We start from the raw sequence: 14,354 nt of genomic DNA, 5'->3' as shown, positions 1-14,354 counted from the left end.
CGCACAGGTGTGGCATATCAAGATGCTGAATAGACAGCATGATTATTGCACAGGTGTGCCTTAGGCTGGCCACAATAAAAGGCCACTCTAAAATGTGTCCTTAACATTTAGCTGAATTTGACCCCCCATTAAGCCTGAAGACTGTGAGTTACGACTGTGCTAAAAGTGTAAGCAGCGTTTAACCACTTCCTTAAATGAAGACTATAATTACTCACTGTCCAAACGGGTCACTCAGTCAGAGGGAGTGAGAGAGGACAGTACAGAAGAAAAAAAAATCAGTAGGGGGAAAAGAATGTGCATAACACTGAGAATGGAAATGAAAGGAGGATGAAAGAGAGAATGAAAGAGAGAGGCGTGACTGAGCAATAGTGAAAGTAGCCGTGGTCTTCCATATGGGTTTCAGGTCTGTACACTTCCTTCCACGGCTGTGAGTCAACACATAGGCTCTGTTCCAAGCGGTCTTGTCTCCTGCCTACACAGGCAGCATCTGAACTTATATGGAATCACATAAGACACTACACTGCCAGCAACACAAAAATAGCAGTCTATATAGGAGACTCAATTCACAATTGATTCCATAGAGTATGATGGCATTAGCATGTTGCTAAGCTAACAGCATGATATTCTAATAAGTATAAAAATACAACACGCAAATGTGACTTTCAGCGATAGTGTATGATACTTTAACGTTTTCTCACTTCGTCTGCCATGTTGGATTTTTTTTTTTTTTTTTTTTTGGTTGTCATAATGCATAATGTGTTTACTGGAAGAAAACCTAGTAATCTGCCTATCTAGACAGCATTAGTGATGGGTCGTTCTTGAACGATTCGTTCATTTTGAACGAATCTTTAATGTGACTCGAGAAGAACGAGTCGTCTCGGGGAGTGATTCGTTCAGTCGCGCATGCGCATTGCACAGCATTCTCGGGTTTGAGTCGTTCGTTCATCACGTGACAGCCCCATACGCTTAACCAATGCAGCCTGAGCCGGAAAGAGAATTGATTAGGTCTTCTATATCGAGTCTCGGGTTTGAGTCGTTCGTTCTTTTGTCACGTGACGTGACAGTTTTGGACAGAGAAATTAGTTAATTTACAACCTTCCTTACAAACGGGTGCATAGTCATTATTATTATTATTAGAATTATTAGTATTATTATTTACTCTTACAGTTATGTGATGCTTTTCTGGTCTCAAATTATTGCTTTTAATTTCTGTCACATGGTTCTTATCCATAACACCATGTGGTAAAAAAAGATAATAACGAGTTGGTTAACCTCTTCTTGCACTACACATATACCTGCACATTTAGTTTTGTTTTATTTAACTGGTTTGCACTCTATCTATTCTGCCATGTGCCTTATGCCACTTTATCTCTTTCTTTATTTTTCTACAAACGTCCTCATTTGTATAGTTGTATGTACTTATGTTTAAACTGTATTTATCTGTATTTGAGCGTCTACTGTCAGTGTCTTAAATGTTAACTGTATGCACCAAGGGTCTGAGAGTAACGCAATTTCAGTTCTCTGTATGTATGTGCTGTACATGTGAAAGAATTGACAATAAAGCAGACTTGACTTGTTATGCTTTGTTTTTATTTTATTTTTTTAGTCTAATCTTCATAAAATACAATACCTTGTTGTATTTATGTCTTTTGAGTTAACCCTTTAGATTGGACTATAGTGTTACTTACTATACTTTTGTAACATATGACACTTTAGACATTAACACTCGGTACACACTCCTGAATTGTTTTTTATTGTTTATTTTTGTGCCAGAAAAAGCTATAGCAAAGAGGATAACTATTCCAAAATGAATTTAAACTATTTAAATAAAAAATACAAGAAAATTAAAATATACTAAAGCCACAGAGCCTTAAAAAACTAAAACAAAATACTGCACAACAAGCTAGGCCTTTTTTAAATAAATAAAAAATAAATAAGCTTTAAAATAACACTGTGGCTATATTTTAGAACATGCTTTAAGGCATGTTTGCATTCAAAAAAATGAACAGACCATTTTTATTTCTAGGAAAATGCTTATTACACATATTTTGATAATTTTATGATAATTCTTAAATATGATCCAACATACAAAAAATACAGTTTTACTTTATGGTAGCCTATTTGATATGTACTGATCCGGCAAGTGGTCACGTGACAAAAGAACGAACGACTCAAACCCGAGACTCGATATAGACGAACTAATCAATTCTCTTTCCGGCTCACGCTGCATTGGTTAAGCGTATGGGGCTGTCACGTGATGAACGAACGACTCAAACCCGAGACTCGATATAGACTAGGGATGCAGCGATTAACCGGTTCCGCGATTAACCGCGCTTTAAAACGTCACGGTTAATTAATCGTAAAGGTTCCACAAAACCGAGTGTTTCTGTTGCACGGAGCTGAACTGTTGCAGCTTGTGCAAAATGAAAACAAAGTCACACTAGTGGTGCACCAGCTTCAAATTACGTGCTTATCAGAGACACTGAGGCTACTACACTAATTATATTAGTGACAGAGGGACTAAACAGCGAAGCTTTATTTCCACCAAAGAAATGCCTGTCGATAGTAGTGTGCAGGGCTCGACAGAGCGAGCATTTGCGACTAAAAATAGATGTGTGCGAACTGGAAAATGTATTTAGGAGCACAAGTGCGAATACAAAACAAAATACAAAACAGCCTAACTTATACAGTAGCCTATAACAAACGTATTAATTTATTCTGTTTATTTATGGAAAAATTGCGATGCAGCCTCATATGATTACTTTAGAACTTTAAAAAGGCAACGGTTTAATTTAAATGAGCACAGATGAGAAGAAAAGCGGAGCGAGTTAAAGTGAAGACGCGCTGAATGACGCACATTCGCCACTAGAGGGCGCTGCCGCTGCCGTTACCCCGGTAACCCAGTAAACAAATCAGCTGCGCTACTTTCCTAAAACTGTGTAAATAATGTTTCACACTCACAGTCATTTAGATATTTATATTCGCTTTAGTCTTCACAATAGCATCAAATAATTCTTACTTAAAGACTTAATGAGCTATTTATTTTCAAACATTTTTTCTAACCTAAACATGGCCCATCCACTGATCTATAATAGAGAACAGCGGGCCTATCTATATATCAACGACTGATTCGTTATTATTGTTCAGTAACACAAGTTACATTAGTTAACATGAAAAAAACAATGACTGCATTTATTAATAATACTATCTTAATTTCAACTTTTAATAATACATTATAAAATCAAAAGTTGTCTTAATATAATTCAATGGAGCTAACATTAACTAACATAGTTGTATTTTTTATTAATCAACATTAACAAAGAATATTAACTACTGCAACAATTAGCTATTGCACATTTTTAGTTAATGTTAACCTGCTTTAACTAATGTTAACAAATGGGACCTTACTTCCTATTGTTCTTTCGTTCATTATTTTCAAAAGAGAAATACTGTCATGGATGTTTACAGAGCAGCGGTCACCTTTTTTAATTCTAATGGGAGAGATGGACTTTTGTTTATTTGTTTATTTTTATTTTGTGCTGTATTGTTGGTTACTGTGTTATTTCTGTTTCAAAAGCCAGCAATAAATAACACTTTAACATCTAAAGAGTGTTCATGTGATTTTATACATTATTAATGTTGGGAAATGAATAAATGCCTAATAATCGTCATAATCGTAAAACCGTGATTATTCATCAGACAATAATCGTACCAGCAAAATCTATAATCGTTGCATCCCTAATATAGACGAACTAATCAATTCTCTTTCCGGCTCAGGCTGCATTGGTTAAGCGTATGGGGCTGTCACGTGATGAACGAACGACTCAAACCCGAGACTCGATATAGACGAACTAATCAATTCTCTTTCCGGCTCAGGCTGCATTGGTTAAGCGTACGGGGCTGTCACGTGATGAACGAACGACTCAAATCCGAACACTTGTCAGATAAGAGGTGGTGCCCTAATCATAGATTAAAGACCCAGGTAAACAATTAAGTAATATTTTCTGTTTCTTATAGCATAGTTTTGTATTGTTTGTAGTGTGATAAACGTTTGCATAAGTAGTAGATGTGTTTGGAAAGTAACACATAACATTTGAATTATATTTTGCTAAAATGAACGAAATGAGTCGAAAAAAGATTCGTTCATTTTGCTGAACGAGACTCAAAGGTCCGAGTCGGTAAAATGATCCGAACTTCCCATCACTAGACAGCATTTTGGGGCATCATAGCTATTCCAAAAGCTGCATATGCAAAAAGGGTTCCAAAACCTAATTTTGCTAACTTAGCCCCGTTCACACCAAGAACAATAATGATAACAATATTCGTCCACACCAGTGGGCGATATCGTCTGTTTATTCTAAGTGCAGTTTATTCTGATTGGCTGTCAATGTTTGTATCATTCATCAGCTAAAAAGATCATTCTGAATGTGATTCCAACAATAGTGTTTCTCTGTGCCTTTATCGTTATAGTTGAGGTGTGGACTCTGCTATTCTTTAAGGGGGTGGTTGATTGCGATTTCACTTTTTTAACGTTAGTTTGTGTGTAATGTTGCAGTTATAGCATAAACAATATCTGCAAAGTTACAATGCTGAAAGTTCAGTGGAAACGGAGATATCGTCTTTTAAAATTCTGGCAGTTTAATGCCTACAAAAACGACTGGTAAGGGACTACAACGAGTTACTTCCCGGGTCCGATACTCGCGGACCCAGATAAACCTCGCCCCCGGGAACACGTAACGAAGGGGGCGAGGCCATGCTGCGCTGCTTTAGAGAAGAGGAAGAGAAAACTAGGGGTGGGCGTAAAAATCTATTCATATATGAATCGCGATTTTGTCTTCTAACGATTTTAATGGATTTACAAGTTTCAAAATCATATGTTTAAAGCAGTGCTCCATAATATACTGTCACTCGTGTCGCCCTGCTCTGCATCTCTATCTCATTCAGATCGTCAGATCAGCTCCAACAAACTGTTCCAATTATACACTTTTTCTCATTTTCACACATCAATGAGAAGCGTTATACATGGACGCGTGTGCAGTTGCCCTGCTGTATTAAGGCTTTAATTAGCATAAAGCCGCATATTAAAATCTAACAGAAGCAGTAGCACTTTCAAATAACAGCGTATCTAAAAGTATGAACCAACAACAACAAAAAAAAAAAACAACAACATACCATTAAAAGCCATGCTTGCACAGGTTTGATCCTCTTCACTAATATCCTCTCCGTCTCATTCGGGCTCAAATTGATAAGCAATATAGATGATGCCATTGTTGACAATATAACCGGAGCACATGCTGCTGAGGTAAGGGGCGGGATGTTCAGACGCGCACTAGAGGCGGTTTAGTCAATCACAACACACTGGACCAGCTAACCAATCAGAGCCCATTATGCATTTCTGAGGGAGGGGCTTCATAAAACCAGGAAATAATCGGGGCGTTTATCAGAGATGGGCAGAGAGGTGTGGAATAAAGGTGAATTATGTGAAAAATATTGGGTTTTTTTTTTTTAAATAAGCATGAATACATGTTTGACTGCACCCCATATACACAATCAAGCCTAGAAAAAAAACCATCAACCCCCCCTTTAATATTGAGAACGATTTTTAGAACTATATCTTTATTGTTATCTAAAAAGAGCACTTATAAATGGAAATAATTTACTGTATTCAGTTATTTTTAAGTATATTTTTGTAGTGTTTTCGGTTTCTTAATTGCAAATTATTTGCAGCTAAATGAAAACTATTCAAGTTTGAATTTATATTAAATGCAAATAACTGAATTTCAAAATGCTTTTTTGACCCACCTAAGTATAACTTTATATGTAATTAAAAACTTCTTATATTTTCTTTGAAAAATGGGCATAAAAATATACTGCCAAATGCAGTGACAAGCATTTATTTAATTAAAAATACACTTTTTAAATTCTATTAAAACTTGTATGTCATGCATTTCATTATATGTAATTATTACACGTGCACTGATGAAATTGCAGTTTAGTAAAAATATAATCAAGTACTTTATATGTAATTTAGCATGTTAGTCAACATCAAAATAAGTAATTATTTAAAGCACAACAAAAGATTATTTCAACTAATTAAAATGAACTGTGCAGTAACTGCAAGCATAGTCTTTTTTACTTATTTTTTAAAATATACTTGTAAAATTTGAAGTACACTACAAGTGCACATACAATTTAGCACATTTATTTTTTTTTAAATGGGACATTTTATGCCATTACAGTCACACATCATAGTCTTGACACTGAAAAACTGTTCTGGAAGTTTCACAAAGGGTATATGTAACGTCACCTTAATCATATTTTATGTTAGCAGTGTGTCTGACACCTTAAAATGTTGCCTAAATAGGATTTAAAAGACCAGAGGCCTACAGATTCATCTAAATGCACAGCATTTGTGGACAATTACCTATGATGTCCAAAAATGCCATGTCAAGCTCAAAGCATTTTGAGATGCAGCCCGTGTTTCCTCCGTCACACCTAAACAAACATGCACTTGCTCACATTTACATTAGATTAAAAATAAAAGCTTCACGAGAAACCACAGCAGCACAGAATATTTACATCTTTAGACCGGCAATGTGCAGATGTAAGGCTTCGTACTTTCAGCCTGGTAATCACACTAATCACTCAGACTACAGTTGACATTTACACTCATTATACATTTGGTAATATATGAAAGCAAGCGTGGTCTTCACATCTCTAATGGAACTATAGTGCAAAACCACAGTCAGCACGAACGCCTGCCGTTCTCACACACATTCTCAGACGTGACCTCAAAGCTAACGTGACATGTGAAAGCACACCTGGAAAACTCAGAAACGAAGTAAACCAAAATGACTTTTTGCGTGTGTAAGAGTGTGAAAAGCATGAGGGGAATATTGATGTGGGGGACAAAGTTTCTATCTTTGAAAATATCAACGCAGTTTTGAGATTACACATTTAGTGCAAAAAAAAAACGTTGAATAGGGCAGTACACTCAATGGTGTTCTATGCATGCAAAGAGTTGAGCAAATATAAGCAAACTGCTGGGAAATAAGCCAAATTCTGACAGGAAAGATTTTTATTGCACTTATTTAAATGCAAACTTGCATTAAAGTGCCACCACTGTTTAAAAATAATACAACGTTGGCCATCTGTATAGATGTAGATCTCTGGTGGTTTCTATTCTACATCCAGCTCAACTAACCACAGTGTAACTGGTGAAAACTCATTTAAGAGTCTAACTTTCCTCACAATTTGGCTTTAGAGCTACAGTCCTGGCATTTCATTTGAATGTACCTCAGCAGGAAGCATTTTACGGATCTAGAGAACGCCGCTCACACTTGTTAAACTGTAATATGGTGCCTTTAAAACCATGAATCAGCTAAATTGTTCAATTGTCCAATTATAGGACGAGTACACCGTGAAACTAAGCAAACATGGAAACTCAGAATATTGTGCCTTCTCTTGAGTTTATTATTTATATATATTTATTATTTCTTTCAATGCAAACAATTGTGTTTATGGTTTACATTAATTTATCTTTATTAGCAAGAAGGGCACATGGAAACATACCTTTATCATGACTATTTATGACACAATTAAATTACACAAGTTGATTAATTACGATTAAATCACAAATGAAAATCATTTTAAAAGATTGTGTTACTATAAATATGAGCTCCATCCATTGTGTTCCACAATTAAGTTGTAAAAATATAATACAATAGTATTATCAAATTATTAAATACCTACAGTATATATATATATATATATATATATATATAAAATTTGTATTATTTTTAATCGCCGTTATCATTATTACTTTAAGTACAAGTAAATATAAGTTACTTGAAGTACATTCTGCTGTGCAATAGTAAAGTATTTCTGTCATAATTCCTTCAAGTTTGACCAAACTTCTATTTTTTTTCTATTTAATAGACTGTATTATTATTATTATTATTATTATTATGAAAAGTACATTCTACTGCTCAATAGCGCGTACATTGACATGCCTAATTTCTTTAAAAATCTTATTTAGAAATAACCCACATGAAACACACCAACATGTGTATAAAGTTACTTCTCAGGATTTGTTCCTGTCATTAATATCCTGATGAGAAATCAGATAACAGATGATTGACAGAAGAGAGATTCTGGAGGAACGGGAATGCCAGAGCTGTGGTTTACCCAGCGACTAGGCCCTGCTTGGCACAAAGCAGAGAACCAAATTAAAACAGACAGGAGGTCGAACCTGAGACCTGTTCCTGCTCACACTCCCTCTCTCAGCTCTCCATCTCCTACTCCATTTTCCCAATTCTCACCTGCTGACATTTATAATATCTCCCCATCACTCACTCCATTTATCCCTTCATTCCTTTTAGTATTTCCACTCCCTCTTCATAGCAATTTTCCTTTAGAGCTTCTGAATGACATTGACCCCTGTTGACCTCTGAAGAGCTCTTATGATTATGAACAGGGATATTATTGACTGATGAGCTGGGGGAATTATAGTAGCTTCTATAAACCCACTCCAAACTCAAGTGAACATTCACATGCTTTTAATAATGTTATAATGGTACCAAAAAGAGACTCACTGTCAAGGCAACAGATTACTAACACACACCTGGCCTTAAGCAATTCACACACTCTAGTGGCACTGACCCTTCAGTTAACATACTGTATAACACTGGGTAACTGAGAGGAGCAGGATAAGGTCAGCCAATGTTAAAACACATTAAACAGCCTTTAGTACTCTGATATAGAGGAGAGCAAGGATAATTGTAACACTATCTATCTATCTATCTATCTATCTATATAAAACTGACCCATTTACACCTACAGAGGGCTAATGTACCTACTACAGGTTAGACTAACTTTTTAAAAAAGCCAGACTAGGCAATTAGCATTCTTCTGGCTCCAGTGTGGATGTGGTTTAAGAGACAGAGAGCCAATAGAACTAATGTGGTGGAGACCTATGCAGTTGGAGGTTACAGTGTCCCAGTGAGAGCTGGAGGAAATGGACTCATTTAGAAGAAACTGTGTGTGCTGTAAAACCACTTGGCCTTGAGAACATTCAACCTCACAATATGGGACCCCTACACACACACACACACACACACTCTTACACAACAACAACAACAGAATGTATTTTCACATGGATGTTAGCCGCACTCCAAACCTCTCTCACACACAGGAATTACTAAAAGCAACTAAAGATTTCAACATCGTTGTTTATGGAGGCTAAAGTATTCTGCCTGTAAACAGTGGTTTGTTTTTCCAGCAAAACAGATATTCAGAGTGGTCAAACCACAATTATGGTAAGGGTAGCTAACAGCAATTGTGTAATGTTAAAACTGACGTCACATGAAGATATACCTATGTGAAAATCCTTACACAATCTCCCAGAACCACAAATCTCGGATTGAGCATTGGTTATTGATAATATATACAGTATATCTATTAAGATTACTGCAACAAATGTTGTCATATATGATGGTGTCTTCATTTCTATGCACACACAGAGAGTTAGGTTAGGTTTGTGAATCATTCAGAATTGAATTGAGAAAGCTTTTTTAACATGAGTTTGAATCGAGGACAGGACATAGAATATAAAGCAGCGGAAATTAAATGAACTGAAATTTGGTGATATACAGCTAGGAAATCTAAGTTTGTAAAGGCAATTTTATTTTTAAGTTTTAACTTTGAAGGTTTTAATCTTTAGGCCTTTTGGATAACAATGTTTGAAATGTCCCTTATAGGAACTTTCACAACACACAGTATTTCAAAGCAGTTTTACAAGTCGTCACACAAGCAAACTTTAGGTCTGGGTGATATACCTACATAAAACATTGATCCAAGTAATTTTCCAGACTTTAGATATAGCTATATTGTATTTATAGTGTTATGTCTACATATATAAGTGGCGCAGTGACTCTACAAGTCTGAGCATAATAAAGACAATTAAGAGATTCCAATATTGGTCTGTTTTGTTCCAAGCAAGAGTAAGCGATTCTCAAAAAGCATCAATGAAAATATGACTAGATCTCAAGATGGAAGACTACTTCATTTCTCAGAATGCATTAACTGTCTTTTTTTTCCTCAATAAATTGAATTAAATTCTTCTTCCTGTTATCGCAGTTTCATTTCCAATTCATCTTCCTGTACGGTGTCACCAATTAAGTTCGAATTCACTACTTAATTGAAGTCAATCTTCAATTCTGAATTTTGCACAACCATGGATCCAGAGGCCGACAGTGGGGAAGAATAAAAAAAAGGATTCAAAATCTAATTTAAGCCTGGGATAGCAATCTTAAAGCAAAATAAAAATTTGAAATTACAAATTAAAATAAAATAATTTTTTGGGCCCCACTGTACATCAATATTCATACAGTATCTCAATTTGAGTTTCTGACTTGATTTCTGAGCTACCAAGAGCAAACAGATCTCCACAAAGTCTGTTATGTCTCTCACTTTTTCTATGTCCTTCATTCTTCCTCCCATACATGGACAGGAATAGACATTAAATACTCTAATGCAGACACTCACACACACACACACACACTGCTGTCTATATTTGGCTGTCTTCTAAGTTCTACTTGAGGTAGTGATGGGTCTTTCAGGCAGGCTGGTGGAGTAAATGACCCCTGTTCAGCCCCAGTGGGAGGTAGAGATGTCCAGCGAGCATACTTAAAGTGGAAAAACATCACTCAGTTAAGAGTGTAGTTGAACACCTGGACTCAATTCAAATGACAAGGCTTTGGAACCTTGTCTAAATGAGTACTCCAGAATGTAAAACTACAGCCCAAACTGCCATGCTAACATGAGGAACCTGCTCGTATCCATTACCAGCTGGAACTGAACATAATCACACATTCTATACAGAAACATCAACAATGAAGGCACATCTTAAACCTTCAATGTTAATGTCATACTTATAGAAAAAGAGACTTTTTGTGCATGTATATTTTGGGGAAGGTGTCTAAATTAAGTATTATTTTTGGACACTAACATATATGGTTAATTGAGACTTTAAATGACACTTGGTTCAATATTTTGTTTTATTTAAAGAAAGATAGCACAAATGCGCTTCAAGCAAAACGTTTTGTTTCAAATTATAAACCCACAGATATCATTCAGATTTAAGGCAAAAGCTGTGTCTGAATCCACACACTACCAGATAATGTGCTGCATGTGATCAAACTACAATGTCAAATGCTTTTTTCTAGCATTCGCGACACCTCCCTCTTTCTTTACTTTAATGGGAAAGTAAAGACATTCAGACAAGTGTGAATAAAGTGCCCATATGTGTTTTGGGGCAACTGTATATCAACGTGCAATGAGTAATCATCTGACCAGTTCTGCAGGGTCATTGTCTTGCTGAGTTTAGTTCTAACCGTAACCAAACGAGATGTTTAGAATTACTTGCAAATTACAGACAGGTGGTTTAAATTGGGATTGGTAGTGCAGGACACTGATCTTCCAGGACTGAAGCTGAAAAGGACTGTTGACTTTTTTTTGTAAGCCTAGGGTTGTATACTCAAATAGAAACACCCTGGATAAGTGCCGGGCAACTCTGACCTTCAATATCTACTTTCCTGCAGAGCTTTGCACCAAACCTAATCAAACACACCTGATCAATCCAATCAAGTCTTCAGGATTACTAGAAAGGTACAGGCAGGCAAGTTTGATCAGGGTTGGAGCTGAACTCTGTGGGAAAGTGGATCTCAAGGGCCAGAGTAGCCTCAGCCTCAGAAGTCATGCCCATGGACCGTTGGCTGAACGAGTAATCATATGGCACACAAAATTGAAAACACGTTAGGATTTTCAAAGTTGTCACCTGATTGGTTGAATTCTACAGGATTTCCAGGAGACGTGCGTGTCACCTTCTTTAATGTTGTGCCTGGAAACAAAGATGCTATGATGCCAAACCCCCTCATGGAAGAAGAAAGTCATTGTGAAAGTCATTTATAACTGTGACCATGAGCGCTTATCAACTAATGCTGGATTTTTAAAAGTATGTGAAATATATAAACTATGTGGCAAAGACTCTGTAAAATGCATCCAAGAGTTTTACACACCAGTCTGTTATTGTGGGGACATTTCCACTCCCCTAAACATGATGTCGCACAACGAAACATGACAGATTGCTTTACCTGTCAGTCATATGGCCTCTTGAGCAATGCTTAGGCATTTAAAGCGCCCATGGTTCCCAGACCTTTTGCTGTCAGTCTAAAGGTCTGGCAACACAAGACTAGGGCCAGAGTTGTCAAGCCCTGCCATGGATGGATGGTCAGTCCATCACAGAGATAACACTAAATTGCACAATTTATACTCATTTTCACACCTATGGCAAATCCTTAAGCTTCACCAAACAGAGAACCTTCTTGCTGTGACTTGCCAGTGATACCCAATGAACCACCATGCTGCCTTCCATCCAGGAACGAACTGCTCCAAATCCTGCTTAGCTTCCAAGCTCATATCTTTCTAGTAAAATATTCTCTCTTTTCTACCATAACACCTCTACAATTCTCACAGGCCATCTAACATCCTAGCCTCCACCTTTTCCATCCACCCTTCAAATTTATAACCTCCGTCATACTCTCCCTGTTGCCCATATCCTTAACCTTTACACTAAATCACACCTCTCATGACAGGCCTCAAAGATACTACCTGCCCCACTGGCTCCAACTCAAGTGCCATAGTAGGTTTGAATAAGCTCTAGGCACATGACGTTACTGCGTGGCCTTGTCCAGGGATGCACGCCACCTGAAAGCAGGGTATTGGAATGGTCTATTCAAACAGCTTTGGATAACCAGTATTTACTGCAGCTGAACCTCACAGACTATCACAGAAAGAAAGCTTTAGTAACACACGTTTCAAAGCAGTGCACCTCAGTTGCGGCAGAAGCCAGGCTTGATTTACTGTTTAGATGCAGTGAAACCCAGACAAGACCTGGAAACACAGAAAACAGCAAATTTGACTGAAGGTTTGAACATCATTTGATGTATTATCACATAGTAGGCTTGATGGGAGTGGCTGGATTCATTTTAAGTGCCAACATTCTCCATAAATTACTGGAGAGCTTGTATAACAGAGGAATTGTGTCTCAGTTTTTGGTAAACAGCATAGTAAAGAGTGAAGTTTTCACATCTGGAAGTAGCGTGTGTCCTAGTGCCATATGTCCACAAGAATGTAAAACTGCAGATGTTTCTATGGCTGCGGGGCAAATCACATGTACTGCACGTTCCCTCAGGCAGTGAAATCATGCATTATTGCACAACACTCCATAGTATTAATGTTGGAAGTGACATCATACTGTTGAGACCATCAGAAACAGATGATCTCATTGGTACAGTAGGATCTCAATGGGAACGGTGGCGTTCTGAGATGATCCAGAACCTAAACTACACTATTAAGTTAACACATTTCTTACAATTCCCAAACACAGAGCTACCGATGAACATATGGACACCACTTGCTCCTCTGCTGAAAAACAGAGAGAGAGAGATGAAGAGCAAAAGCGTGTTCCTTTTGCACATAGATATATGACAGCCGTGGAGACGACAGTAAAGCACTGTCTGTCTTTCATCCTCCATATCCCCCTGTAACCTGGGGACTTTCAACCTCCGCCCCGACCCCTGACTTTTGGCATCATACAACCGTGTCTAAACTGTGAAGCCTGCCACGTGGAGCGTCTGGCAGAAGTGTGACTTCTCTGAGACAGAGAATAAGTGAGAAACAAGGAAAAAGCAAGAGGGAGAAAAATAGCATTGAAAAATATGCTGGAATCTGGAGGTTTTCAAACACCAGTAAAGTATCAATTACACATTCAAACACATTTATATGAGAGATTAATTAGCTATATCCACAAAATAAACTTAATATTACAAGTTAAATCTGCAGGTTGACTAAACCTCAAGGACATTTTGGCAAAAAATTTAACAAAACTATGACTAAAACAAAACACTGAGTAAAAGCACTGCTATTGGAACATGTCTATCTTATGAATCACGAGGAATGAGGTTAACAAACGTTCAGCTGGATAAGAGAGAAGTGAGGTTAGAAGAGGGAACGGACTCTTGTGTTTGCGTGAGTGAGATGACAATGAGATGAGTAGCAGATGTTTGTAGACGCGAGCAGGAGAACATGACGTCCATATGAGACCAGACTTCCCAATCACACTCTGACATACAGAAGACCCTGCAGACTACATCATAAAGCTGTCCTACAAGCATCACTTCTCCACAGTTCCCAGTGTGTGATGCAGGAACTGGGACAAATCCCAGGCAACAATCATCTCACACACAAAGAAACTGATCAGGTCTTCTGAGAAACTCTGGGTTGGTGCAGGTCTA

This window comes from Barbus barbus (assembly GCF_936440315.1).
Source record: "Barbus barbus genome assembly, chromosome: 24".
In the NCBI taxonomy this organism is placed as follows: domain Eukaryota; kingdom Metazoa; phylum Chordata; class Actinopteri; order Cypriniformes; family Cyprinidae; genus Barbus; species Barbus barbus.
This window is presented reverse-complemented; position numbering follows the sequence as displayed.